Genomic DNA, 373 nt, shown 5'->3' with positions numbered 1-373 from the left:
ACGAAAGCACCTTTTCATTCTTTCATATACTAGGGGTTTTTACTTGGAAAAGACAATGTTCCATACTAAAGGATTCGGGTCCATAACCACGAGTTCCAGTGCACTAGATCTTGTAGCACTTAGCAACGAAGCCCTATCCATTAGTATTCCACATAAGAAATCCATTCTAGAAAAAAATACAATTAGATTAGCTCTTCATAGACAAACTTGGGGTTTGCGAGCCAAGGTAAGATCGGCTCGGGATCATGGGACCCTTTTCTATCAGATAGGAGGGGCTCTTGTACAAAATAGACTTACTAAGTAATAACCCCATAGAATCTATCTATATAAAGATAAAGAGGCAATCGTGTCAGGAAGCGGGTTTTTCTTTGGC

Source organism: Triticum urartu, unplaced genomic scaffold, assembly GCF_056163025.1.
Source record: "Triticum urartu cultivar PI428250 unplaced genomic scaffold, HENAU_Tu73 scaffold1, whole genome shotgun sequence".
In the NCBI taxonomy this organism is placed as follows: Eukaryota; Viridiplantae; Streptophyta; class Magnoliopsida; order Poales; family Poaceae; genus Triticum; species Triticum urartu.
The sequence above is the reverse complement of the archived record's forward strand: the minus strand, read 5'-3'. Positions refer to the sequence as shown.